Source organism: Dromaius novaehollandiae, chromosome 1 (assembly GCF_036370855.1).
Source record: "Dromaius novaehollandiae isolate bDroNov1 chromosome 1, bDroNov1.hap1, whole genome shotgun sequence".
Classification (NCBI taxonomy): Eukaryota; Metazoa; Chordata; class Aves; order Casuariiformes; family Dromaiidae; genus Dromaius; species Dromaius novaehollandiae.
The window spans coordinates 83724936-83740804 of NC_088098.1; positions in this window are offsets into that span (position 1 = coordinate 83724936).

Here is a 15869-nt window from a genome sequence, read left to right on the forward strand (position 1 = left end):
CGAGAGGTCTCGGGGCCTCCCAAGAGCAACACGGCCCACAGCCCGCAAGCTCTGCATGCCTCTCGAGATCGGCAGCTCCCGCTGCCTATCGCTAGCCATCGATATCCATCGGTAGCGATCTTCTCGCTTCTGAGGGATATCGATGTGTACCGATAGGTGTGGAATTGGACAGGCTTCGATGCCCCTCCCTATCGAGAGGTATCGATGGCAAGACTGCTTGGATGCCTCACAAGAAGAGGATCGGCCCCGTGCCAAAAGCGAAAATGCCCGTGGAGATCGACAGCCATCGCTAGGCATTGAGAGTTAGGCACGCCTCTTGTTATTGATGCCTCCCGCTGGCTACGGAGCTGTGGAGATCGACAGCTTCTGAGGCAGAGCGAGAGGGCTCGCTCTCTCTGCGTGTCATTCCCGCACCATGCCTATGGAAATCAATGCTCCAGAAGGGCCCTCGATCCCCAAAATGGTCAATGTCGAGAGGTCTCGGGGCCTCCCAGGAGCAACATGGCCCACAGCCCGCAAGCTCTGCATGCCTCTCGAGATTGGCAGCTCCCGCTGCCTATCGCTAGCCATCGATATCCATCGGTAGCGATCTTATCGCTTCCGAGGGATATCGATGTGTATCGATAGGTGTGGAATTGGACAGGCTTCGATGCCCCTCCCTATCGAGAGGTATCGATGGCAGGATTGCTTGGATGCCTCACAAGAAGAGGATCGGCCCCGTGCCAAAAGCGAAAATGCCCGTGGAGATCGACAGCCATCGCTAGGCATTGAGAGTTAGGCACGCCTCTCGCTCTCGATGCCTCCCGCTGGCTACGGAGCTGTGGAGATCGACAGCTTCTGAGGCAGAGCGAGAGGGCTCGCTCTCTCTGCGTGTCGTTCCCGCACCATGCCTATGGAAATCAATGCTCCAGAAGGGCCCTCGATCCCCAAAATGGTCAATGTCGAGAGGTCTCGGGGCCTCCCAGGAGCAACACGGCCCACAGCCCGCAAGCTCTGCATGCCTCTCGAGATCGGCAGCTCCCGCTGCCTATCGCTAGCCATCGATATCCATCGGTAGCGATCTTATCGCTTCCGAGGGATATCGATGTGTATTGATAGGTGTGGAACTGGACAGGCTTCGATGCCCCTCCCTATCGAGAGGTATCGATGGCAAGACTGCTTGGATGCCTCACAAGAAGAGGATCGGCCCCGTGCCAAAAGCGAAAATGCCCGTGGAGATCGACAGCCATCGCTAGGCATTGAGAGTTAGGCACGCCTCTTGTTATTGATGCCTCCCGCTGGCTACGGAGCTGTGGAGATCGACAGCTTCTGAGGCAGAGCGAGAGGGCTCGCTCTCTCTGCGTGTCATTCCCGCACCATGCCTATGGAAATCAATGCTCCAGAAGGGCCCTCGATCCCCAAAATGGTCAATGTCAAGAGGTCTCGGGGCCTCCCAGGAGCAACATGGCCCACAGCCCGCAAGCTCTGCATGCCTCTCGAGATTGGCAGCTCCCGCTGCCTATCGCTAGCCATCGATATCCATCGGTAGCGATCTTATCGCTTCCGAGGGATATCGATGTGTATCGATAGGTGTGGAATTGGACAGGCTTCGATGCCCCTCCCTATCGAGAGGTATCGATGGCAGGATTGCTTGGATGCCTCACAAGAAGAGGATCGGCCCCGTGCCAAAAGCGAAAATGCCCGTGGAGATCGACAGCCATCGCTAGGCATTGAGAGTTAGGCACGCCTCTCACTCTCGATGCCTCCCGCTGGCTACGGAGCTGTGGAGATCAACAGCTTCTGAGGCAGAGCGAGAGGGCTCGCTCTCTCTGCGTGTCGTTCCCGCACCATGCCTATGGAAATCAATGCTCCAGAAGGGCCCTCGATCCCCAAAATGGTCAATGTCGAGAGGCCTCGGGGCCTCCCAAGAGCAACACGGCCCACAGCCCGCAAGCTCTGCATGCCTCTCGAGATCGGCAGCTCCCGCTGCCTATCGCTAGCCATCGATATCCATCGGTAGCAATCTTCTCGCTTCCGAGGGATATCGATGTGTATCGATAGGTGTGGAATTGGACAGGCTTCGATGCCCCTCCCTATCGAGAGGTATCGATGGCGGGATTGCTTGGATGCCTCACAAGAAGAGGATCGGCCCCGTGCCAAAAGCGAAAATGCCCGTGGAGATCGACAGCCATCGCTAGGCATTGAGAGTTAGGCACGCCTCTCGCTCTCGATGCCTCCCGCTGGCTACGGAGCTGTGGAGATCAACAGCTTCTGAGGCAGAGCGAGAGGGCTCGCTCGCTCTGCGTGTCATTCCCGCACCATGCCTATGGAAATCAATGCTCCAGAAGGGCCCTCGATCCCCAAAATGGTCAATGTCGAGAGGCCTCGGGGCCTCCCAAGAGCAACACGGCCCACAGCCCGCAAGCTCTGCATGCCTCTCGAGATCGGCAGCTCCCGCTGCCTATCGCTAGCCATCGATATCCATCGGTAGCGATCTTATCGCTTCCGAGGGATATCGATGTGTACCGATAGGTGTGGAATTGGACAGGCTTCGATGCCCCTCCCTATCGAGAGGTATCGATGGCAAGACTGCTTGGATGCCTCACAAGAAGAGGATCGGCCCCGTGCCAAAAGCGAAAATGCCCGTGGAGATCGACAGCCATCGCTAGGCATTGAGAGTTAGGCACGCCTCTCGCTCTCGATGCCTCCCGCTGGCTACGGAGCTGTGGAGCTCAACAGCTTCTGAGGCAGAGCGAGAGGGCTCGCTCGCTCTGCGTGTCATTCCCGCACCATGCCTATGGAAATCAATGCTCCAGAAGGGCCCTCGATCCCCAAAATGGTCAATGTCGAGAGGTCTCGGGGCCTCCCAAGAGCAACACGGCCCACAGCCCGCAAGCTCTGCATGCCTCTCGAGATCGGCAGCTCCCGCTGCCTATCGCTAGCCATCGATATCCATCGGTAGCGATCTTCTCGCTTCTGAGGGATATCGATGTGTACCGATAGGTGTGGAATTGGACAGGCTTCGATGCCCCTCCCTATCGAGAGGTATCGATGGCAAGACTGCTTGGATGCCTCACAAGAAGAGGATCGGCCCCGTGCCAAAAGCGAAAATGCCCGTGGAGATCGACAGCCATCGCTAGGCATTGAGAGTTAGGCACGCCTCTTGTTATTGATGCCTCCCGCTGGCTACGGAGCTGTGGAGATCGACAGCTTCTGAGGCAGAGCGAGAGGGCTCGCTCTCTCTGCGTGTCATTCCCGCACCATGCCTATGGAAATCAATGCTCCAGAAGGGCCCTCGATCCCCAAAATGGTCAATGTCGAGAGGTCTCGGGGCCTCCCAGGAGCAACATGGCCCACAGCCCGCAAGCTCTGCATGCCTCTCGAGATTGGCAGCTCCCGCTGCCTATCGCTAGCCATCGATATCCATCGGTAGCGATCTTATCGCTTCCGAGGGATATCGATGTGTATCGATAGGTGTGGAATTGGACAGGCTTCGATGCCCCTCCCTATCGAGAGGTATCGATGGCAGGATTGCTTGGATGCCTCACAAGAAGAGGATCGGCCCCGTGCCAAAAGCGAAAATGCCCGTGGAGATCGACAGCCATCGCTAGGCATTGAGAGTTAGGCACGCCTCTCGCTCTCGATGCCTCCCGCTGGCTACGGAGCTGTGGAGATCGACAGCTTCTGAGGCAGAGCGAGAGGGCTCGCTCTCTCTGCGTGTCGTTCCTGCACCATGCCTATGGAAATCAATGCTCCAGAAGGGCCCTCGATCCCCAAAATGGTCAATGTCGAGAGGTCTCGGGGCCTCCCAGGAGCAACACGGCCCACAGCCCGCAAGCTCTGCATGCCTCTCGAGATCGGCAGCTCCCGCTGCCTATCGCTAGCCATCGATATCCATCGGTAGCGATCTTATCGCTTCCGAGGGATATCGATGTGTATTGATAGGTGTGGAACTGGACAGGCTTCGATGCCCCTCCCTATCGAGAGGTATCGATGGCAAGACTGCTTGGATGCCTCACAAGAAGAGGATCGGCCCCGTGCCAAAAGCGAAAATGCCCGTGGAGATCGACAGCCATCGCTAGGCATTGAGAGTTAGGCACGCCTCTTGTTATTGATGCCTCCCGCTGGCTACGGAGCTGTGGAGATCGACAGCTTCTGAGGCAGAGCGAGAGGGCTCGCTCTCTCTGCGTGTCATTCCCGCACCATGCCTATGGAAATCAATGCTCCAGAAGGGCCCTCGATCCCCAAAATGGTCAATGTCGAGAGGTCTCGGGGCCTCCCAGGAGCAACATGGCCCACAGCCCGCAAGCTCTGCATGCCTCTCGAGATTGGCAGCTCCCGCTGCCTATCGCTAGCCATCGATATCCATCGGTAGCGATCTTATCGCTTCCGAGGGATATCGATGTGTATCGATAGGTGTGGAATTGGACAGGCTTCGATGCCCCTCCCTATCGAGAGGTATCGATGGCAGGATTGCTTGGATGCCTCACAAGAAGAGGATCGGCCCCGTGCCAAAAGCGAAAATGCCCGTGGAGATCGACAGCCATCGCTAGGCATTGAGAGTTAGGCACGCCTCTCACTCTCGATGCCTCCCGCTGGCTACGGAGCTGTGGAGATCAACAGCTTCTGAGGCAGAGCGAGAGGGCTCGCTCGCTCTGCGTGTCGTTCCCGCACCATGCCTATGGAAATCAATGCTCCAGAAGGGCCCTCGATCCCCAAAATGGTCAATGTCGACAGGCCTCGGGGCCTCCCAGGAGCAACACGGCCCACAGCCCGCAAGCTCTGCATGCCTCTCGAGATCGGCAGCTCCCGCTGCCTATCGCTAGCCATCGATATCCATCGGTAGCAATCTTCTCGCTTCCGAGGGATATCGATGTGTATCGATAGGTGTGGAATTGGACAGGCTTCGATGCCCCTCCCTATCGAGAGGTATCGATGGCGGGATTGCTTGGATGCCTCACAAGAAGAGGATCGGCCCCGTGCCAAAAGCGAAAATGCCCGTGGAGATCGACAGCCATCGCTAGGCATTGAGAGTTAGGCACGCCTCTCGCTCTCGATGCCTCCCGCTGGCTACGGAGCTGTGGAGCTCAACAGCTTCTGAGGCAGAGCGAGAGGGCTCGCTCGCTCTGCGTGTCGTTCCCGCACCATGCCTATGGAAATCAATGCTCCAGAAGGGCCCTCGATCCCCAAAATGGTCAATGTCGACAGGCCTCGGGGCCTCCCAGGAGCAACACGGCCCACAGCCCGCAAGCTCTGCATGCCTCTCGAGATCGGCAGCTCCCGCTGCCTATCGCTAGCCATCGATATCCATCGGTAGCGATCTTATCGCTTCCGAGGGATATCGATGTGTATCGATAGGTGTGGAATTGGACAGGCTTCGATGCCCCTCCCTATCGAGAGGTATCGATGTCGGGATTGCTTGGATGCCTCACAAGAAGAGGATCGGCCCCGTGCCAAAAGCGAAAATGCCCGTGGAGATCGACAGCCATCGCTAGGCATGCCTCTCGTTATTGATGCCTCCCGCTGGCTACGGAGCTGTGGAGATTAACAGCTTCTGAGGCAGAGCGAGAGGGCTCGCTCTCTCTGTGTGTCGTTCCCGCACCATGCCTATGGAAATCAATGCTCCAGAAGGGCCCTCGATCCCCAAAATGGTCAATGTCGAGAGGTCTCGGGGCCTCCCAGGAGCAACACGGCCCACAGCCCTCAAGCTCTGCATGCCTCTCGAGATCGGCAGCTCCCGCTGCCTATCGCTAGCCATCGATATCCATCGGTAGTGATCTTATCGCTTCCGAGGGATATCGATGTGTATCGATAGGTGTGGAATTGGACAGGCTTCGATGCCCCTCCCTATCGAGAGGTATCGATGTCGGGATTGCTTGGATGCCTCACAAGAAGAGGATCGGCCCCGTGCCAAAAGCGAAAATGCCCGTGGAGATCGACAGCCATCGCTAGGCATTGAGAGTTAGGCACGCCTCTTGTTATTGATGCCTCCCGCTGGCTACGGAGCTGTGGAGATCGACAGCTTCTGAGGCAGAGCGAGAGGGCTCGCTCTCTCTGTGTGTCGTTCCCGCACCATGCCTATGGAAATCAATGCTCCAGAAGGGCCCTCGATCCCCAAAATGGTCAATGTCGAGAGGTCTCGGGGCCTCCCAGGAGCAACATGGCCCACAGCCCGCAAGCTCTGCATGCCTCTCCAGATTGGCAGCTCCCGCTGCCTATCGCTAGCCATCGATATCCATCGGTAGCGATCTTCTCGCTTCCGAGGGATATCGATGTGTATCGATAGGTGTGGAATTGGACAGGCTTCGATGCCCCTCCCTATCGAGAGGTATCGATGGCGGGATTGCTTGGATGCCTCACAAGAAGAGGATCGGCCCCGTGCCAAAAGCGAAAATGCCCGTGGAGATCGACAGCCATCGCTAGGCATGCCTCTCGCTCTCGATGCCTCCCGCTGGCTACGGAGCTGTGGAGATTAACAGATTCTGAGGCAGAGCGAGAGGGCTCGCTCTCTCTGTGTGTCGTTCCCGCACCATGCCTATGGAAATCAATGCTCCAGAAGGGCCCTCGATCCCCAAAATGGTCAATGTCGAGAGGTCTCGGGGCCTCCCAAGAGCAACACGGCCCACAGCCCGCAAGCTCTGCATGCCTCTCGAGATCGGCAGCTCCCGCTGCCTATCGCTAGCCATCGATATCCATCGGTAGCAATCTTCTCGCTTCCGAGGGATATCGATGTGTATCGATAGGTGTGGAATTGGACAGGCTTCGATGCCCCTCCCTATCGAGAGGTATTGATGGTGAGACCGTTTGGATGCCTCACAAGAAGAGGATCGGCCCCGTGCCAAAAGCGAAAATGCCCGTGGAGATCGACAGCCATCGCTAGGCATTGAGAGTTAGGCACGCCTCTCGCTCTCGATGCCTCCCGCTGGCTACGGAGATGTGGAGCTCAACAGCTTCTGAGGCAGAGCGAGAGGGCTCGCTCTCTCTGCGTGTCGTTCCCGCACCATGCCTATGGAAATCAATGCTCCAGAAGGGCCCTCGATCCCCAAAATGGTCAATGTCGACAGGCCTCGGGGCCTCCCAGGAGCAACATGGCCCACAGCCCGCAAGCTCTGCATGCCTCTCGAGATCGGCAGCTCCCGCTGCCTATCGCTAGCCATCGATATCCATCGGTAGCAATCTTATCGCTTCCGAGGGATATCGATGTGTATCGATAGGTGTGGAATTGGACAGGCTTCGATGCCCCTCCCTATCGAGAGGTATCGATGGCGGGATTGCTTGGATGCCTCACAAGAAGAGGATCGGCCCCGTGCCAAAAGCGAAAATGCCCGTGGAGATCGACAGCCATCGCTAGGCATTGAGAGTTAGGCACGCCTCTCGCTCTCGATGCCTCCCGCTGGCTACGGAGCTGTGGAGCTCAACAGCTTCTGAGGCAGAGCGAGAGGGCTCGCTCTCTCTGCGTGTCGTTCCCGCACCATGCCTATGGAAATCAATGCTCCAGAAGGGCCCTCGATCCCCAAAATGGTCAATGTCGAGAGGCCTCGGGGCCTCCCAAGAGCAACACGGCCCACAGCCCGCAAGCTCTGCATGCCTCTCGAGATCGGCAGCTCCCGCTGCCTATCGCTAGCCATCGATATCCATCGGTAGCGATCTTCTCGCTTCCGAGGGATATCGATGTGTATCGATAGGTGTGGAATTGGACAGGCTTCGATGCCCCTCCCTATCGAGAGGTATCGATGGCGGGATTGCTTGGATGCCTCACAAGAAGAGGATCGGCCCCGTGCCAAAAGCGAAAATGCCCGTGGAGATCAACAGCCATCGCTAGGCATGCCTCTCGCTCTCGATGCCTCCCGCTGGCTACGGAGCTGTGGAGATTAACAGCTTCTGAGGCAGAGCGAGAGGGCTCGCTCTCTGCGTGTCGTTCCCGCACCATGCCTATGGAAATCAATGCTCCAGAAGGGCCCTCGATCCCCAAAATGGTCAATGTCGAGAGGTCTCGGGGCCTCCCAAGAGCAACACGGCCCACAGCCCGCAAGCTCTGCATGCCTCTCGAGATCGGCAGCTCCCGCTGCCTATCGCTAGCCATCGATATCCATCGGTAGCAATCTTATCGCTTCCGAGGGATATCGATGTGTATCGATAGGTGTGGAATTGGACAGGCTTCGATGCCCCTCCCTATCGAGAGGTATCGATGGCGGGATTGCTTGGATGCCTCACAAGAAGAGGATCGGCCCCGTGCCAAAAGCGAAAATGCCCGTGGAGATCGACAGCCATCGCTAGGCATTGAGAGTTAGGCACGCCTCTTGCTCTCGATGCCTCCCGCTGGCTACGGAGCTGTGGAGCTCAACAGCTTCTGAGGCAGAGCGAGAGGGCTCGCTCTCTCTGCGTGTCGTTCCCGCACCATGCCTATGGAAATCAATGCTCCAGAAGGGCCCTCGATCCCCAAAATGGTCAATGTCGAGAGGTCTCGGGGCCTCCCAAGAGCAACACGGCCCACAGCCCGCAAGCTCTGCATGCCTCTCGAGATCGGCAGCTCCCGCTGCCTATCGCTAGCCATCGATATCCATCGGTAGCGATCTTATCGCTTCCGAGGGATATCGATGTGTATCGATAGGTGTGGAATTGGACAGGCTTCGATGCCCCTCCCTATCGAGAGGTATCGATGGCAAGACTGCTTGGATGCCTCACAAGAAGAGGATCGGCCCCGTGCCAAAAGCGAAAATGCCCATGGAGATCGACAGCCATCGCTAGGCATTGAGAGTTAGGCACGCCTCTCGCTCTCGATGCCTCCCGCTGGCTACGGAGCTGTGGAGATCGACAGCTTCTGAGGCAGAGCGAGAGGGCTCGCTCTCTCTGTGTGTCGTTCCCGCACCATGCCTATGGAAATCAATGCTCCAGAAGGGCCCTCGATCCCCAAAATGGTCAATGTCGAGAGGTCTCGGGGCCTCCCAAGAGCAACACGGCCCACAGCCCGCAAGCTCTGCATGCCTCTCGAGATCGGCAGCTCCCGCTGCCTATCGCTAGCCATCGATATCCATCGGTAGCGATCTTATCGCTTCCGAGGGATATCGATGTGTATCGATAGGTGTGGAATTGGACAGGCTTCGATGCCCCTCCCTATCGAGAGGTATCGATGGCAAGACTGCTTGGATGCCTCACAAGAAGAGGATTGGCCCCGTGCCAAAAGCGAAAATGCCCGTGGAGATCGACAGCCATCGCTAGGCATTGAGAGTTAGGCACGCCTCTCGCTCTCGATGCCTCCCGCTGGCTACGGAGCTGTGGAGATTAACAGCTTCTGAGGCAGAGCGAGAGGGCTCGCTCTCTCTGCGTGTCATTCCCGCACCATGCCTATGGAAATCAATGCTCCAGAAGGGCCCTCGATCCCCAAAATGGTCAATGTCGAGAGGTCTCGGGGCCTCCCAAGAGCAACACGGCCCACAGCCCGCAAGCTCTGCATGCCTCTCGAGATCGGCAGCTCCCGCTGCCTATCGCTAGCCATCGATATCCATCGGTAGCAATCTTATCGCTTCCGAGGGATATCGATGTGTACCGATAGGTGTGGAATTGGACAGGCTTCGATGCCCCTCCCTATCGAGAGGTATCGATGGCAAGACTGCTTGGATGCCTCACAAGAAGAGGATCGGCCCCGTGCCAAAAGCGAAAATGCCCATGGAGATCGACAGCCATCGCTAGGCATTGAGAGTTAGGCACGCCTCTCGTTATTGATGCCTCCCGCTGGCTACGGAGCTGTGGAGATCGACAGCTTCTGAGGCAGAGCGAGAGGGCTCGCTCTCTCTGTGTGTCGTTCCCGCACCATGCCTATGGAAATCAATGCTCCAGAAGGGCCCTCGATCCCCAAAATGGTCAATGTCGAGAGGTCTCGGGGCCTCCCAAGAGCAACACGGCCCACAGCCCGCAAGCTCTGCATGCCTCTCGAGATCGGCAGCTCCCGCTGCCTATCGCTAGCCATCGATATCCATCGGTAGCGATCTTCTCGCTTCCGAGGGATATCGATGTGTATCGATAGGTGTGGAATTGGACAGGCTTCGATGCCCCTCCCTATCGAGAGGTATTGATGGTGAGACCGTTTGGATGCCTCACAAGAAGAGGATCGGCCCCGTGCCAAAAGCGAAAATGCCCGTGGAGATCGACAGCCATCGCTAGGCATTGAGAGTTAGGCACGCCTCTCGCTCTCGATGCCTCCCGCTGGCTACGGAGCTGTGGAGCTCAACAGCTTCTGAGGCAGAGCGAGAGGGCTCGCTCTCTCTGCGTGTCGTTCCCGCACCATGCCTATGGAAATCAATGCTCCAGAAGGGCCCTCGATCCCCAAAACGGTCAATGTCGAGAGGCCTCGGGGCCTCCCAGGAGCAACACGGCCCACAGCCCGCAAGCTCTGCATGCCTCTCGAGATCGGCAGCTCCCGCTGCCTATCGCTAGCCATCGATATCCATCGGTAGCAATCTTATCGCTTCCGAGGGATATCGATGTGTATCGATAGGTGTGGAATTGGACAGGCTTCGATGCCCCTCCCTATCGAGAGGTATCGATGGCGGGATTGCTTGGATGCCTCACAAGAAGAGGATCGGCCCCGTGCCAAAAGCGAAAATGCCCGTGGAGATCGACAGCCATCGCTAGGCATTGAGAGTTAGGCACGCCTCTCGCTCTCGATGCCTCCCGCTGGCTACGGAGCTGTGGAGATTAACAGCTTCTGAGGCAGAGCGAGAGGGCTCGCTCTCTCTGCGTGTCGTTCCCGCACCATGCCTATGTAAATCAATGCTCCAGAAGGGCCCTCGATCCCCAAAATGGTCAATGTCGAGAGGTCTCGGGGCCTCCCAAGAGCAACACGGCCCACAGCCCGCAAGCTCTGCATGCCTCTCGAGATCGGCAGCTCCCGCTGCCTATCGCTAGCCATCGATATCCATCGGTAGCAATCTTCTCGCTTCCGAGGGATATCGATGTGTATCGATAGGTGTGGAATTGGACAGGCTTCGATGCCCCTCCCTATCGAGAGGTATCGATGTCGGGATTGCTTGGATGCCTCACAAGAAGAGGATCGGCCCCGTGCCAAAAGCGAAAATGCCCGTGGAGATCGACAGCCATCGCTAGGCATTGAGAGTTAGGCACGCCTCTTGTTATTGATGCCTCCCGCTGGCTACGGAGCTGTGGAGATTAACAGCTTCTGAGGCAGAGCGAGAGGGCTCGCTCTCTCTGTGTGTCGTTCCCGCACCATGCCTATGGAAATCAATGCTCCAGAAGGGCCCTCGATCCCCAAAATGGTCAATGTCGAGAGGTCTCGGGGCCTCCCAGGAGCAACATGGCCCACAGCCCGCAAGCTCTGCATGCCTCTCCAGATTGGCAGCTCCCGCTGCCTATCGCTAGCCATCGATATCCATCGGTAGCGATCTTATCGCTTCCGAGGGATATCGATGTGTATCGATAGGTGTGGAATTGGACAGGCTTCGATGCCCCTCCCTATCGAGAGGTATCGATGGCGGGATTGCTTGGATGCCTCACAAGAAGAGGATCGGCCCCGTGCCAAAAGCGAAAATGCCCGTGGAGATCGACAGCCATCGCTAGGCATGCCTCTCGCTCTCGATGCCTCCCGCTGGCTACGGAGCTGTGGAGATTAACAGATTCTGAGGCAGAGCGAGAGGGCTCGCTCTCTCTGTGTGTCGTTCCCGCACCATGCCTATGGAAATCAATGCTCCAGAAGGGCCCTCGATCCCCAAAATGGTCAATGTCGAGAGGTCTCGGGGCCTCCCAAGAGCAACACGGCCCACAGCCCGCAAGCTCTGCATGCCTCTCGAGATCGGCAGCTCCCGCTGCCTATCGCTAGCCATCGATATCCATCGGTAGCGATCTTCTCGCTACCGAGGGATATCGATGTGTATCGATAGGTGTGGAATTGGACAGGCTTCGATGCCCCTCCCTATCGAGAGGTATCGATGTCGGGATTGCTTGGATGCCTCACAAGAAGAGGATCGGCCCCGTGCCAAAAGCGAAAATGCCCGTGGAGATCGACAGCCATCGCTAGGCATTGAGAGTTAGGCACGCCTCTCGCTCTCGATGCCTCCCGCTGGCTACGGAGCTGTGGAGATTAACAGCTTCTGAGGCAGAGCGAGAGGGCTCGCTCTCTCTGCGTGTCATTCCCGCACCATGCCTATGGAAATCAATGCTCCAGAAGGGCCCTCGATCCCCAAAATGGTCAATGTCGAGAGGTCTCGGGGCCTCCCAAGAGCAACACGGCCCACAGCCCGCAAGCTCTGCATGCCTCTCGAGATCGGCAGCTCCCGCTGCCTATCGCTAGCCATCGATATCCATCGGTAGCAATCTTATCGCTTCCGAGGGATATCGATGTGTACCGATAGGTGTGGAATTGGACAGGCTTCGATGCCCCTCCCTATCGAGAGGTATCGATGGCAAGACTGCTTGGATGCCTCACAAGAAGAGGATCGGCCCCGTGCCAAAAGCGAAAATGCCCATGGAGATCGACAGCCATCGCTAGGCATTGAGAGTTAGGCACGCCTCTCGTTATTGATGCCTCCCGCTGGCTACGGAGCTGTGGAGATCGACAGCTTCTGAGGCAGAGCGAGAGGGCTCGCTCTCTCTGTGTGTCGTTCCCGCACCATGCCTATGGAAATCAATGCTCCAGAAGGGCCCTCGATCCCCAAAATGGTCAATGTCGAGAGGTCTCGGGGCCTCCCAAGAGCAACACGGCCCACAGCCCGCAAGCTCTGCATGCCTCTCGAGATCGGCAGCTCCCGCTGCCTATCGCTAGCCATCGATATCCATCGGTAGCGATCTTCTCGCTTCCGAGGGATATCGATGTGTATCGATAGGTGTGGAATTGGACAGGCTTCGATGCCCCTCCCTATCGAGAGGTATTGATGGTGAGACCGTTTGGATGCCTCACAAGAAGAGGATCGGCCCCGTGCCAAAAGCGAAAATGCCCGTGGAGATCGACAGCCATCGCTAGGCATTGAGAGTTAGGCACGCCTCTCGCTCTCGATGCCTCCCGCTGGCTACGGAGCTGTGGAGATTAACAGCTTCTGAGGCAGAGCGAGAGGGCTCGCTCTCTCTGCGTGTCGTTCCCGCACCATGCCTATGGAAATCAATGCTCCAGAAGGGCCCTCGATCCCCAAAACGGTCAATGTCGAGAGGCCTCGGGGCCTCCCAGGAGCAACACGGCCCACAGCCCGCAAGCTCTGCATGCCTCTCGAGATCGGCAGCTCCCGCTGCCTATCGCTAGCCATCGATATCCATCGGTAGCAATCTTATCGCTTCCGAGGGATATCGATGTGTATCGATAGGTGTGGAATTGGACAGGCTTCGATGCCCCTCCCTATCGAGAGGTATCGATGGCGGGATTGCTTGGATGCCTCACAAGAAGAGGATCGGCCCCGTGCCAAAAGCGAAAATGCCCGTGGAGATCGACAGCCATCGCTAGGCATTGAGAGTTAGGCACGCCTCTCGCTCTCGATGCCTCCCGCTGGCTACGGAGCTGTGGAGATTAACAGCTTCTGAGGCAGAGCGAGAGGGCTCGCTCTCTCTGCGTGTCGTTCCCGCACCATGCCTATGTAAATCAATGCTCCAGAAGGGCCCTCGATCCCCAAAATGGTCAATGTCGAGAGGTCTCGGGGCCTCCCAAGAGCAACACGGCCCACAGCCCGCAAGCTCTGCATGCCTCTCGAGATCGGCAGCTCCCGCTGCCTATCGCTAGCCATCGATATCCATCGGTAGCAATCTTCTCGCTTCCGAGGGATATCGATGTGTATCGATAGGTGTGGAATTGGACAGGCTTCGATGCCCCTCCCTATCGAGAGGTATCGATGTCGGGATTGCTTGGATGCCTCACAAGAAGAGGATCGGCCCCGTGCCAAAAGCGAAAATGCCCGTGGAGATCGACAGCCATCGCTAGGCATTGAGAGTTAGGCACGCCTCTTGTTATTGATGCCTCCCGCTGGCTACGGAGCTGTGGAGATTAACAGCTTCTGAGGCAGAGCGAGAGGGCTCGCTCTCTCTGTGTGTCGTTCCCGCACCATGCCTATGGAAATCAATGCTCCAGAAGGGCCCTCGATCCCCAAAATGGTCAATGTCGAGAGGTCTCGGGGCCTCCCAGGAGCAACATGGCCCACAGCCCGCAAGCTCTGCATGCCTCTCGAGATTGGCAGCTCCCGCTGCCTATCGCTAGCCATCGATATCCATCGGTAGCGATCTTATCGCTTCCGAGGGATATCGATGTGTATCGATAGGTGTGGAATTGGACAGGCTTCGATGCCCCTCCCTATCGAGAGGTATCGATGGCGGGATTGCTTGGATGCCTCACAAGAAGAGGATCGGCCCCGTGCCAAAAGCGAAAATGCCCGTGGAGATCGACAGCCATCGCTAGGCATGCCTCTCGCTCTCGATGCCTCCCGCTGGCTACGGAGCTGTGGAGATTAACAGATTCTGAGGCAGAGCGAGAGGGCTCGCTCTCTCTGTGTGTCGTTCCCGCACCATGCCTATGGAAATCAATGCTCCAGAAGGGCCCTCGATCCCCAAAATGGTCAATGTCGAGAGGTCTCGGGGCCTCCCAAGAGCAACACGGCCCACAGCCCGCAAGCTCTGCATGCCTCTCGAGATCGGCAGCTCCCGCTGCCTATCGCTAGCCATCGATATCCATCGGTAGCGATCTTCTCGCTACCGAGGGATATCGATGTGTATCGATAGGTGTGGAATTGGACAGGCTTCGATGCCCCTCCCTATCGAGAGGTATCGATGTCGGGATTGCTTGGATGCCTCACAAGAAGAGGATCGGCCCCGTGCCAAAAGCGAAAATGCCCGTGGAGATCGACAGCCATCGCTAGGCATTGAGAGTTAGGCACGCCTCTTGTTATTGATGCCTCCCGCTGGCTACGGAGCTGTGGAGATCGACAGCTTCTGAGGCAGAGCGAGAGGGCTCGCTCTCTCTGTGTGTCGTTCCCGCACCATGCCTATGGAAATCAATGCTCCAGAAGGGCCCTCGATCCCCAAAATGGTCAATGTCGAGAGGTCTCGGGGCCTCCCAGGAGCAACATGGCCCACAGCCCGCAAGCTCTGCATGCCTCTCGAGATTGGCAGCTCCCGCTGCCTATCGCTAGCCATCGATATCCATCGGTAGCGATCTTATCGCTTCCGAGGGATATCGATGTGTATCGATAGGTGTGGAATTGGACAGGCTTCGATGCCCCTCCCTATCGAGAGGTATCGATGGCGGGATTGCTTGGATGCCTCACAAGAAGAGGATCGGCCCCGTGCCAAAAGCGAAAATGCCCGTGGAGATCGACAGCCATCGCTAGGCATGCCTCTCGCTCTCGATGCCTCCCGCTGGCTACGGAGCTGTGGAGATTAACAGATTCTGAGGCAGAGCGAGAGGGCTCGCTCTCTCTGTGTGTCGTTCCCGCACCATGCCTATGGAAATCAATGCTCCAGAAGGGCCCTCGATCCCCAAAATGGTCAATGTCGAGAGGTCTCGGGGCCTCCCAAGAGCAACACGGCCCACAGCCCGCAAGCTCTGCATGCCTCTCGAGATCGGCAGCTCCCGCTGCCTATCGCTAGCCATCGATATCCATCGGTAGCGATCTTATCGCTTCCGAGGGATATCGATGTGTATCGATAGGTGTGGAATTGGACAGGCTTCGATGCCCCTCCCTATCGAGAGGTATTGATGGTGAGACCGTTTGGATGCCTCACAAGAAGAGGATCGGCCCCGTGCCAAAAGCGAAAATGCCCGTGGAGATCGACAGCCATCGCTAGGCATTGAGAGTTAGGCACGCCTCTCGCTCTCGATGCCTCCCGCTGGCTACGGAGCTGTGGAGCTCAACAGCTTCTGAGGCAGAGCGAGAGGGCTCGCTCTCTCTGCGTGTCGTTCCCGC